This window comes from Octodon degus, unplaced genomic scaffold, assembly GCF_000260255.1.
Source record: "Octodon degus isolate 3935 unplaced genomic scaffold, OctDeg1.0 scaffold00014, whole genome shotgun sequence".
Taxonomy (NCBI): Eukaryota; Metazoa; Chordata; class Mammalia; order Rodentia; family Octodontidae; genus Octodon; species Octodon degus.
Window position 1 is genome coordinate 21,540,334 of NW_004524590.1, and position 13,481 is coordinate 21,553,814.

At 35.2% G+C, this 13,481-nt stretch overlaps 1 protein-coding gene across 1 annotated transcript in view; it reads right to left on the reverse strand.

Annotated features, from left to right (window-relative positions):
* Zranb3 (zinc finger RANBP2-type containing 3) overlaps nt 1–13,481 on the reverse strand; it is a 222,738-nt gene that overhangs the window by 83,325 nt on the left and 125,932 nt on the right. The gene's annotated exons all lie outside the window — the stretch shown is intronic.

The window sequence follows — 13,481 nt, forward strand, 5'->3', positions numbered from 1 at the left end:
CAAAACTATAGAGATTTAATGCAATCCAAAATATCAACAATATTCCTCACACAGAAAATGATCCCAAAATTCACATGAAACCAGAAGAGACCCAGAATAGCAAAAGCAATCCTGAGAAACAAGAGCAAAGCAAGACATATCATAATCTTGGATTTCAAGTTATGTTACAAAGCTACAATAATAGTATAGCATGGCTTTTGACTATTAAGCATGGCGTTATCTGTAGGTGTTTGGTGAGTGCCCTTTATAAAGTTGAGGAACTTGTCACTTAACTTTTTCTCTTGTGCAAATTAGCTTCACAATTGTTTTTCAGAAAAAAAGTGCCTTCAGTTGGCAGATAAAGTCTGTATTGATGTGGATCAGACTAAAGATAAAGAGGATTAAATTGAAGGAAGCTGTAGGAAAGAGGTAGACATGGATTTGAAGAGTAGTAAATTGAGCTGGGAATATAGTTCAGTGGTAGGTGCTCATCGAGCATGAGCAAAGCCCTGGGTTTGAGTTACACCTCTGCAAACTAAACAAAAATAAATGAAAAGCAACAATAAAAAGGAGCCAAAGGAGGATGAAGAGGAAGAGAATTATAACAATAGAATCTGAAAGATAGGAGAAGTTAAAGGATATTAGCTATAAAGTATAGGCAGTAAACTGCTAAGTTTGGATTAAATCCTGATCAACAAAGATTAAAATTAATTGGTGGGCCAGTGAGATAGTTCAGTGGTCTAAAGTGCCTGCTTAGGCAAGTGCAGGAACTGTGGGTCAATCCCCAGCACCACCCCCAGTGTGGGATGAGCTGGCCATAAAATTAAAAATAAATAAATAAATAAATAAAATAATTGTTAACAATAGGTTTTTGGGGAGACATTAGAGTTTTGAATATGCAGGCCTGTATGTGCATAGGGCATAGGGATATACTGAAGACCCCTTACATTATATTACCATACTGATTTAGCTTTGAAGAGAAAGGAATGGGCTAGAGAAATGGATACATATGAATTTCGTGAGTTGAAGCTAGAAGGTAAGTTGAAGTTGATCACTGACAGAGGGACGTGTGGCCCTGAAAGTAAAAGACAGGCATCATGCTTCTACTGTCTTGGAATAATTTTAGTTATTTTCTCTACCAAAACAGTTCCCACATCATTGACCTTTTTAAATATAATACATTGGTATGTTTCTACTGGAATTTATGAATCACAGTCCTTGGTAAAATTATAGACAGTAAAAATTATTTCACAAAGTAGTGTTCTAAAAATCAGCACAATAAAAATATCACAAATCTGATCAAATTATCAAAAAAAGACATGTAACAAACCAGTAATTGGGTAAGAGTCACTTGTGAAAATTGTGTTTAAATTTGTCATATCTCTCTTTCAAAGTGTGTCATTTCTACTGAGCAGTGGCATTATGGTTTGCGTCTAGAAGTCCCCCCACAAAGCCTCATGGGGGAGGCGGAGCTGTCTCAGAGAAGCCTGGCTCTAGAGTATGTGATACTGAAGTTGATTCATGGTATAATGCTAGGATAAAGGGCACTAGGATTAAGAGTGTGAGTGCTACCTGCCCTGAGTAGCCTTGCTAAGATAAAAGGGGCAGAAAGATGCTGTTAAGGTCCTTTGCTTGCTTTGCTATCTTCTGGGTACCATGAACTGTTTCTCCTCTGTGATGCCCGTCTATGATGTCACCCTGCTTTGGAGCCAACCTATTATGGACTGAAAATGCTATAAATTGTGAGTTAAATAAACCTATCCCCCTTTAAAAAAAATAAAATAAAATAAATTTGTCATAACTAAAAATGAAGCAGTGAAGGAGAACTAAAGATTTAAGATGTGTTATGCATATGTAACAAACTACCCATAGTGAATATAATCATTATATTTTGCAAGCATGTACTAAGAAAAAGTTTACAAACATTATAAAGAAAAATATAAGCAGTAATGATTCTGTCCTCATATCCTCATACAATGAACTCTAAGAGTAGTATATTTAAAAATGCAGCTCAGAAATATTTTCTTCACCTCACACACTATTGTACTTTCTCAATTTTATGAGATTAAATGAGTCATAAACTTTAACTGAGAAACTAGCTCACTTTTTTCCCTAATATTTAGTCTCTCAATCTTCAGCCCCAGAATCAATCATGAAAAATCTGTTTCCATTAACTTTTGTTTGCTTAAATTATCATTTATATTAGATATTTAAGGTTTTATGTTATTTAACTTGCACATCATGTCATCAAAAGTAGAAGCTTACAACAAATAATTTGATGTTAGTAAGAATAATGCTCATGGGGGAGGAGGGAGTCTGAAGTTTTCTTGTTTAAATAAAGTGTGGTGGTCCATGACTGTAATAACAGGATAAAACTCAGAGGGAGAGCATCCCCAGGATTCAATCCCTAGCACCATCACTGTACCATATACTTTTTATTGTAACCACCGAAACTTACTTTAACTACATGGTTGCCTGTAGAATTTAGCAGTTTTTTTTTAGAAGTATAGTTTTTAAAGAGTACTTTTATCAACGCTATACCTACTCATGGTTTAATAACCCTAACAAAAAGATATTCACAAAATGTGGATCAGAAAGTTCAAACTTAGATATATGCTCCCTGCCTCAAATTCAGGACAGATAAAGCATAAGGAGCAAACAAAAATTCACATTGGAGGACAGAGGTAAGATAAATGTCTCTGTATTCCAGGAATAGAAGAAAAACTGCAAAGAAAACAGGGCTGAAGTCAGGAATCTGTTTGTTTTATGTTTAAGAATAGGCAGTAAGGAGCTGGGGAGATGACTCAGTGGAATAAGCACTTCCCTGGCAAGTGCAAGGACCTGAGTTCAATCCCTGGTTCTGCAAAAAAAAAAAAAAAAAGAGTAACAATAGGCAGTAAGAGCCAGAAATTCACAGTTGTAGAGCTAAGGAATTTTTTTTTTTCCAGAAAATTATTATTATTATTTTTTTTTTATTTTTTGGCAGAACCGGGGATTGAACTCAGGCCCTTGCGCTTGCCAGGGAAGCACTTATTCTAATGAGCCATCTCCCCAGCCAATATTCAGAAATAAGGAATTTTTTAGGTACAGTTTTAATATAAAATAATGAAGTTTCTAGGAACTATGAATGATGTTAACTCAGACAGAGGCTGGACTTTGCTTTGTTTAAAACAATTCCAAGGGATGTGCCACTTCAGGAAGTCAAGCTGACATTAATGGCCCTGGTATAGCTGAATTCCACACTAAGCTGTATTAGCTTGTATCTGTATAGAATTACACTGATTCTATACATACACCAATTGTCATCAGCATTATAATTTACATTTATTCCATTTAATATCTCTGAAATACACAGGTGTGAATTGGTTTAACTCTAGTTTCTTTTCCTTGGCAATATGTAAAAGAATAGTGCACAGTACAATCAATGGAATCTTAGATTCCACTCAATATATAAATATCTTTCTTTCAAAATTAGAAATGAAAGACAGGACCTTGCACTTGCCAGTAATCATCCATCTATTTACATATAAAAGTATATATTCTATAATTTCCTTAATTTTTAGTTCTCTCTTATGGGAGTCTTAATATTTTTGACTTTATAGGCGGACATAGAACATTATGCCTATGAATTTCATTTCAGTGTAAAAGCATTAAAGGTTTATTAGAAAAAGAGGGTATTAGATTGATAAGATTTCAGAAGAAACCCTCTACAATATGATTGCTTCACTGATTTGTAGCTATTATGCTGCATTTAAGACAAACTTCTGGAGAAAAAAGACATTTAATATTTGTGTAATGCAATCTTCAACACAAACCAAACAAATAAAAGGCAAAAGGGTAACAAAGACCAACCTCCTGGGTCAGGGACTTAACTCAGTGGTGCAGTGCCTGCCTGGAAAATATGAGGTCCTGAGTTTGATTCCTGATACCAAAAAACAAAATAAAACAAAACAAAAACCAACTTCCTTCTTATAAACACACATTTCACAAAGATAAATGTGCAAGATTGTAATTACATTTTCTGTTTGTTTGAGTGAAGTACTGGAAACTGAACAGAAGGCCTTGTAAGTGCTACACAAGCACTCCTACCATGGTACACTTTCAACCCTTTCAAGTGCCTTATAATAGAAAATGCTGAGCTTTCAGAAGAAATTTAACAAAAATGCAAATACAAAGATGGTAGAATGGTGACTCTCATAAATGCAAATAAAGCATGAAGAGATAAATGTCATAAGCTAATAATAATATTAAATTGAACTTAGACTGTCAAATTCTTTTCCATTGAAAGACTTGATAGTAGTGATGAATTACTTCATCTTTTTTTTCCTTCTATACCAGGTATTGAACTCAGGACCTTGTACTTGCCAGGCAGGTGCTTATTTTACTGAGCTATCTCCCTGGTCCTACTTTATCTCTTAACACTTTAATTTCTCCTATACTGGGAGAAATCAACTGGATATTCAGACTATTTCATCTGAAAGTAGTAAAGTACGATTGTCAAGTTCACATAAAATAACTGCCCAAACAGATGACACTTGGGGCCATAATATACAGTACAAGTTTAAAAGAATAACAACACATGATGCCATTCTCAAATAAAAAAGGAATTAAACTAGAAATCATTACTAGAAAGATAGCTGGAAAATCCTTAAACACTTGGAGATTATATTACAAATGATTCATGGGTCAAAAAAGAAATCTCAAGAAAAAATTATTTTCAATTAAATTAAAAGTATACATTTTCAAAATTTGTGAAATGCAACAAAACCACTGCTTGAAATGAAATTTATAATAATGAATGAATACATTTAAAAAGAAAAAAGATGCCAATCAATATACTTTTTCCTTAGGAAAATGAAAACAAAAGAGAGCAATTAAATGACAAGTAGGCAGGAGAAATAATAAAAAGCAGAAATCAATGAAATTGAAAGAAGAGAAAATAAAAATATGGCTCTTTGAAAAGATCAATAAAATCTATAACTAACTTAGAAAAAAAAATTATTATGAGAAATGAAAGACAGAAAATACCACTACAGACCTCATGGATATTAAACAGCATACTAAAGAGACATTGTGAAACTCTATGCCCACAAATGAGACAACCTAGATTTAAAAAAAGATCAATTCCTTGAAAGCAAAAACCTTCTAAAACTCATAAAAGAAAAAAATTGACAATCTAGGGACCAGCCAGATAGCTCAGTGGAATACAGTGCCTGCTTAGGCAGGCACAGGACTGGGTTCAATCCCCGGCATGCTGTGCCAGGCCCATCACTGGGGCACGCTGAGATGGTGATTGAAACTGGGCATGGTGGCACCCACCTGTAATCCCAGATCTTGGGAGGCTGAAATAGACAATTTAAATAGATCTGTATTTCTTGAAAAATTTGGATCATTAATATTCTCTCAAAAAAAAGCACCAGGCCTAGGGGGACTGACTGATAGTACTATAAAATATTGATTGATTGATCAATTTTTGCAGTCCTGGGGATTGAACCCAGGATCCTGAGCTTGCCACACAGGCGCTTATCCTACTGAGCTATCTCGCTGGCCCAGTACTATAAAATATTTAAAGAAAAAAATTGTATCCATTAATAATTGTTGAACCTAGGTAATAAGTTTGCAGGAAGAGAAGGCTCAGTATATCATAGCATCTACTTTTTATACACTGATTTTTTTTTTCTAAATAATGTCTTTAAAACATCAGAGCATAAACCAAATATCAGCAGTCCAGGAATGTGGAGACAGAAGACAGCCTAACTGCACGAGGAAATTCAGAATGACAGCTTTGTATAATTCTCAAAGAAGAACCAATTTAGCCTGGAGTAGAACAGAATGTTGTGGAAAGTCTCCAAGAAAAAGAAAAAAATAGTTCTGTGTACTTGTACAATCTCTCTGTGGCTGACAGATTTAAAGGGGTCTTTTGTAAAAAAATAGAAATGATTATGTAGAAGGCCAAACAGTTGATGAAAACAAATTACCAGCTAAAAGCAAATAATTATACAATAAATAAAAAGCTGACCAAGATATTAAAGTTATTTGTTTATTATAAAAGAATGTTAATTTATTTAGCCCATTTAATTTGTCAATAGTATAAACAGAGCTCATATTAAAAAATAAAACAAATAATGGAAACAGGATAAAAGTGGAAGCAAAGAGGATTTAATTCTTGATTTTTCACTTTTTAGTTGTTACTTAAGTAGTTAAGTAATTTGGAAAAGTTACTTAATCTTTCTGAACATATTCTTTATCTATAAAATGTACATACTATTATGTACCATGCAAAATTGTTGAATGATTAAAGATTATATACCACACAGCACAGTATCTTCTATGCAAAATATGCCAAATACAAAAGTCAATAAAAATCTTACGTTTTAATTACTGATTGGAAAGGTGTCCTAAAATAGCATTAAATGAAAAAAGTATATTATGGAATAATATTTCCACAGGGCCCTATTTAAATGAAATTGCTTGTCTATACAGCTATAGATCCATTCATCCATTGACCCATCTATCCATCCGTCTATCCTTCTGTACTCGCACAGAAAAGTCATGAAAACACATTAGTAGTGATTATTTCTGGACAGCGGTATTTCAGTTGATATTTACTATTTTTAAAAATATTTACTCTGATTTACTAAAGTATGAATATTTTCCCCCAAAGCCAAAAAATATCTAAGTTACCAAAATTTAAGAATAAGATAGATTATAAAAGCAATCATAGGGGCCGGGGAGATGGCTCAGTGGAATAAGCGCTTACCTGGCAAGCGCAAGGGCCTGAGGTCAAGCCCTGGTTCTGCCAAAAAAAACCAAAAAAGCAATAATAAACCATGGGGGGTCGGGGAGATGGCTCAGTAGGATAAGCGCTTGACTGGCAAACGCAAGGATCTGAGTTCAATCCCTGGTTCCACCAAAAAATAAAAAATAACAATAACAACAACAACAACAATAATAATAATAAACCATGGGACAGGGGATATTAAGTGAATATTAACAGACAATTGCACTGTATGTAGGGTAGGTTAAAACCACAAAAATTATCAAATATATGGACAAGAGTAGGAACAGAGAAAATGTAATTTACCTGATAAATATAGTAGAAGTATGGTACTTTTTCTTTTTAATTTTTATTGCTGTAATTCTACATACTCATTTACAAGTATATATGTTTCAAATGTTCTTATTAAGCCAAAAATCTACCTCCCTGGCAAGTTTTACTACTTGATACTAGTTTGGTCTCAGAAGCCACAAGGACAAAATTCTATTTCCTTTAAAACATGACAGATCTTTAAATATTTAAAGACTTGTTCCCCAAGGTCTTCTCTTTTTCAAATTCCTACAGACATCACAAGACTAAGTACTATGTCTTATTCATTTTTTATTGCCAGAAGCTCTGAAATGTCTTAAATATAGTAGGCAATCAATAATATCAGGCAACTGTGAAACTAAATTTGAAATTCATTATCATGAGCACTCTTTCCCAGATATGTTTTCATTTGTTAAAATGCTTCTTAAAATATGACTTTTAACTCCCTCTTAATTCTCCATACTTCTTGCCTCCAACATACCTTCCAATGACCTACAGTCTATTTCCATGGTCCCGAAAAACACAATTTCCATGTAAACTCAGGACTTCTACTTTCCTTATCCCATCTTCTAGGATGCTTGTTCATTTATAGCCTCTGTATCTTTACCATTTATCTCATCAGGACTATCAGTCAACCCTCTGTTGTGCTTTCTCCATATTATGATGTCCTTCCCATCCTCATATCCTTCCTCACTACTGAAATCCATGCAGATGTAAATCAAAGACAAAGAAAGTTCTGCAGTTGAGGAGCTCTGAAATGACCCAATGTTCTCTGTGGAACAAAAAGCATCCAAAAGCTCATGGCTTCTATTGGTATCAGGCAGGAAGGTGGGCAGGGTTTGAACCAGAATGTTAGGAAAAAGAAACTTTATAGTCATCAACTGTAATGTGAAGCAACAATTTTGTTTTTATACTTTTCTTCCGGATGATTAAGACCAAGTTAAAGCAAGACCTATATAACAAGAAATGTAACTTTTGCATTTGACAAGGTCAGTCAGATCCCCTCAGGATTTACCTTGAAACCCAGTACTGCAGTTTGTAGAACCTTTGTCAGTGTCAGCCAGGTGGATGAGTCCCAGCCGTTGTTTGACCAATTTGCTCAGTGAAGCAATATTAATATGCTGAGCTGTAAAAGGCTCAAGTCAACAACTTCTGACATTGCCTATGTCATAGTTGCCTATGGATAACTCACTACTATTATGGACTACTGGACTATATTGGATTATTTTGTTGAATTCACGCACCTACAATATTTAAATGGCAATGGAATACCCATCTCTGACAAAACTAAACAAAAAAAAAGGGGGGTATAAATGAAGGACATTTTGTATCTGTATATACAAAACAGGATAGATATACAGCTACTTTCTCTTAATTCAATGAGAAGAAAGATTTGTACTAATAGTGTTTGGATGAGATATCATGTCTCCATCTGGTACTATGAATAACCACTACAAAGACAACATTATGCAATGTATTAATTATTGAAACTGTCCTACTAATTGGTTTTGAAACTGTCTTACTGCTATTTGTTTCTCAACAAAATTAAAAAAAATTTTTTTGTACCAGGTAGAAAGGCCTCCACTTAGCAGTGCATAGTAGTTTGATGTATGCAAGGCTGGCCCCCTCGCTGCTAGGAAGGTACAATTCTTGAGTCCCAAGGCCTCAGCTGAGATGTTATAGCATCTTATCCCTGGAATTTCACAGGGTCTTGCTCAAGCCTCCATTTCAGCCATCAACATGGAGGCTATTCTTGTCTGCCTGTTGCTGTTTTGCTATTATAGAATACCAGTGCCTTCATTGGATACAGTAACATTCTTTTAGCCAATAAAGGGAAATTTTGTTTCAATATACTAGCTCTGCACATCTCAATGAACATGGTTAAAGGAGTGGTCAGGGCCAGATTATGCCAAGGGCTTCCTTTCTCAAGAGAGTAGAATGGCAGTCCTCCACACTTCACCCCATTTTGATTTCTATATCCATATACTAGTTTAGGTCCTATCAAGTAACCTAAATTCCCTTGTCCCTTAGTCCATGCAGCATAAGATATTGAAAAAAAAATCCTCAATCTCAAATGAATGCAATTCTCAGCTTTTTTTTTTAGGCCTATACTAGGCTGCTGGGAGTTGCTGTGGAAATGATACTTTAGAGTAGACTGATTCTACTACAAATCTCAAGTTGCTGATTTCAAATGGTTACTTTTTCATAAAGATTTTGAATTGTCAACTTTCAAGTCTGTTTTTTCTTTTCTTGAGACAGGATTTTGCTATACAGTTCAGACCAGCTTTAAAACTTATGTAGCCAGATGGTCTTGAACTTATGGAAATCCAGCTGCCTTGGCCTATTGAGTGCTGGATTACAAGCATGTACCTCAACACATGGCTTAACTTTTTTTTTTTCTTTTTCAGTTTTTCAGACAGGCTCACATTCTGTAGTTTAGGTTGGACTGTAACTCACTACGTACCCCAGGATGGCCTCAAACTCATGCTGATACTCCTGCCTCAGCCTCCTGAGTGCTAAGATTCTAGGTATGTGCCACCATGCCCACCTCTGGCCTAACTTTCAAATCTTTAAACTTCTAGTTTTTCATTCCTTAGTTACATGACTATTGACTTTCAGAGAAAAAGTCATAAGATGTAAACTCTCAACTCCTTACCACTCCTGCAATTATGATATATTTCTAATAATATAAGGCTATGTAACCATTAAAAGGGTGTACAAAAAAGACAAAGGAGAAAAGTACAAACTAAGATTTATAACATAACATATTTATACAAATATGAATTTATTTACATGTACACAGTATATGTAAAGATATTAAAAACTAATAGAGGAGAGTCGGCCAGATAGCTCAGCAGACTAAATTGCCTGTTTAGGCAGGCTCAGGGACCAGGGTTTGATCCCTGGCCTGCAGTGCCGGCCCCACCCCCGGGGTGTGCTGAGACAGCACTGAGACTGGGCATGGTGGCCTGCACCTGTAATCCCAGATCTTGGAAGGCTGATAACAGGAGAATCACTATGAATCCGATCTGTGTAGTGAGACCCTGTAGACTGTGCACTAAATTAAAAAAAAAAAGAAGAAGTTAGTGAAAGAAAGTTTTCAGTGTATATGCTCTATATAGATTTAGAAATTTGAACCATGAGAAAATACTATACTAAAAAAATTACAAAACAAATAAATAAATCTAAACACACATATCCCTTCCATACTTTAAAATGTCACAGGGCATAGGCGGAATGGAGGAAGAATGAAAAATATTATTTAACAGATACAGATTTTTTCCTTTGGATAATGAAAAAGTTCTAAAGTTGGAAAGTAATATGATTGCAGAGGAGTATCAGTGTAAAGTTACTGAACCGTACATTTAAATGGTACATTAAATGGTAATATTGTTAAATACGTTTTACTACTATAAAAACCCATAATCATGACTCCTAAAAAATAAAACAGAAAACACCTTCCAATTGCTTCTTCTTGTCATTATTGCACATGAGACTACAATAAAGCCCTAGCTAAATCTGGCATTGTCTTAATACCTTCTTTGTTTAGCTCTAGAACATTCTGCTGACTTGGACTCAAAGGCCCAGTAGTCTCTCTTGCTCTTGGACTAGCACATAAAGTTCCTTCCTACTGGAAACATTACTTACAAGATGCTGCTTCTGGCCTGTGTGACCTGATTGAGTTCACTGTGATATACCCTAACATGTGTGCTCTAGATCCTTTTGATAACACTGGTCACAACTATCATTACCTAGTTAGTGTTTGATATGAAAACTCTGTGAAGGCTAGAACAATGTAGTTCTTGCTTCTTAATACATATCTGATGACTAGCACATAGCACAACATACAAACAAGTACCCTAAAAATATTTTTTTGTGTCTGCAGGGTCTCACACACAGCTTGAACTCATAGTGATCATCCTGTTTTCAGCCTCCCCAGTGCTGGGATTGCAAGTGTGAGCCACCATGCCCGGACCCTAAAATACACTTTGAATTAATTAATTAATTCATATTCAAGCCACAAGCAAATGAGTAGAGTGGAGCCATCCCTTATTCTAATTCACCCTAGAGTTATTAAAATCTACAAGCCTTTTTAAGCTTCCATACAAAGCTGACTTGCCAAGCATGAGTGCACAATCTATACCATTAGTTTTTATGTAATAATTCCTCCAACTTACCTTTGCCATCCGTTATATTAACTATTTCTCTCAGATTTGAGCCACTTGCAAATTGAACAGATACGATCGCTATTTAGTCATGGGGGAGAATACTAAATGAGACAGTACTGAAGAAAAAGTACAGTGCTAATTCGTAAGAGGAATTTCTTGAAGCTGATGGTTATGGTTTATGCCTAGTTGTCCCCCTAAAGTCTCAAGCAATCATTGGCACAGGCTTCTAGAGCTTGTGATTAATTCATGATCTATTGCTGGTATTATGGGTTTGAGGGCTACTCCTGCCCTCGGGTAGGTTACATGCATACAACGTAAGGGAGGAAGAGAGGCTAGCTGTCACACCTGCTGCTCCTTGCTTTTCTCTTTGCTGTTTTCCACCACGATGAAAGGCTGCCCTTTGCCATGTGCCACTGCCATAGAGCCAAACAAGTATGAACTAAAATCTCCACTAGCTATGAACTAAATAAACCTTTCTTTCCTTAATTCTGGGTGTTGGGTGTTTTGTCCCACCAATGAGAGAAAAGTAATTGAAATACTGACCATAGTCAATTAATTAGCAATCTTTGATTTTTTTTTTTTTTTTTTTTTTTGTGGTACCAGGGATTGAACTCAGGATCCTGTGTTTGCCAGACAAGTGCTTATCCTACTGAGCTATCACCCCGGGCACTAATTAGCAACCTTTGAAAGGATATAAATACTTTCAAGGTATGTTATCACCTAGTGTTTACCTTTTCATAAAAATTCAGATAGCTAATTCTCCTAATAGGTTGAACTAGCACAAAATTTTATCAGTTAACACTCTGTGATTAAGACTCAGGTTCTTGAGCAGGCTAAGCAAGCATTGTTCCAATGAACTGTGCCCAGAGATATTCTTAAACTTCAAGCAAAAGAGGACAGATAGCTCTTCCCACAGCATATCGCCCCACCCCAGGTACTGGAAGGGAACTCAGGACCTTGTGCTTGCCAGGCAGGTGCTAAGCCACTGACCTATATCCCTGGCCCTGCACAACATATCTTAAGAGTAATTCCTAATAATAGGATACATGGGCTGGGTTATTAAAGGGTCCTATTTTTTCTGTGTAAAAAATATTAATTGAAGTTGTAATTTCCTATGCTTAAGTGCCAGGAAAATGAGAAAAAAAAAAGAGAGAGAAAAATCAAATATAGATTAAGCCTTTTAACCTCTGAAGCTGTCTATAAAATAACAGAGGGAGATTGAATAATGCATAGCCTTCTCTATTTCTAACAATCATTCAGTGTGCTTCCTTCTCCAAAATATACTTGTATTTATAGTTTCCACTAAATATAATTCAGTCAGTGAATGGTGTCAGGCACTTTAGCTAGGGGATGTTCTGGTTCAGTAATCCTTTTCTCTGTGCTTTTCATATCAAACAAGGTCTGTGATTACTTATACTTTGATTTCTCTCAAAACTACATTTGGGTTAGTATGCTTTTGTTTGCCATTACTTAGGTAATTTGATAAACTTTAGAAAGGAAAAGTAACATTTTTGCTCTGCTTCACTTAAATTTATTTGCAACATAGCCACGACATTTCAAATATAAAATATGGTCTAAGACAGAATAACCATCATATGCATTCTGAAAAATTATAGTGTGAAAATGACGCCTTCACAGAATCAAAACACTATGGAAAAAATATAGCATTCCACAGACAAACTTAAAATGCCAGGAAATGACTTGCTCTGAATCAGAGTCTATGAAACTAAAGTGCTTCCAAGGTAAAGAAGTAATGGAATAGAAAACTTTTTAAATGGAACCTAGAAGGAAATGACTTTTGAGAAGCATGATATTAATCTTGAAATAGCTTTTTATAGAGAATGTAAAATTAGGACATAATCTTTATAAATATACAGCATTTCACAAGGATAAATCTTTCTTTAAAAGTATTTTAATAAGAGCAGGTATATAATTGGGCTATGAGCGATCCTAATATTAAAAAAAAGCTATAGTTATTGCATATTTAGGTTTTTCTGGTGCCCCACAACTAAATCCAATAACTATGTTTTATTATAGGCAAGCTTGTAGCATCTACACTATAAGAATCATGAGTAGGGGCTTTTTAATAATATCTCCTATCAGGCCAAATTTAAGAATGATATACCATATTAAGAACTATGGCTTTGATGTTCAAGAAGAAGGGGGTGGTGAATGAAAGCAAGAGACAGGAAAAGGAATACTGTGGGACAGTCCTGCTTCAAGGTTGTATATGGAGAGATTTTTGG